Below are 679 nucleotides of genomic sequence, written 5' to 3' on the forward strand. Positions count from 1 at the left end.
ATATATATATATATATATATATATATATATATATATATATATATATAGAATTGCGCTTTTGGAAACTTTAATTCCTCTTTTTCTGGATGTAAATCACATTTTTTTGGATGGTTGTTTCCTCTGGTATCAGATGCTGTGCAGCTGGAAGGATTTTTACTGAAACTTTTTTAGTTTTGGACATTTGTTATGATGCGTAACCATGGCAACAAGGCTGTTTTCTACAACCAACAGCAGCTGATTAACATCTCAAAAGCTCAAATAATATCTCAATTACAGCCCCAAATCTCAAGTGAGTTGAAAAGGATGTTCTGTGGACGTATTCTCATCTACCTGCCAGCTGTGCTCGAGTACCTGATCACTGAGATCCTGGAACTAGAAGGAAACACGGCTCATGGAAGGACAGGATCGTCCCTCGGCACCTACAGTTGGCTGTCCGCAGTGACGAGGAGCTCAGCAGACTGCTGGGAGGAGTGGCCATCGCTCTGGGAGGAGTTCTGCCCAGCATTTGGGCGGTTCTACAGCTTGAGGGGAACCGAGATGCCAGCCGAGTCTGGGTGGACGGATCAGACGGCATCTGCAGCCAGTTTCTTAGGATCCACTGTGGGATGGACCTTTACAAGAGATCCTTCCTGTCTACAGCCATCAGCATCTATAACATCTCTTAATAAAATGAGGATAA

The sequence above is a fragment of the Nematolebias whitei genome, chromosome 7, assembly GCF_014905685.2.
Source record: "Nematolebias whitei isolate Nwh7 chromosome 7, NemWhi1, whole genome shotgun sequence".
Lineage (NCBI taxonomy): Eukaryota > Metazoa > Chordata > Actinopteri > Cyprinodontiformes > Rivulidae > Nematolebias > Nematolebias whitei.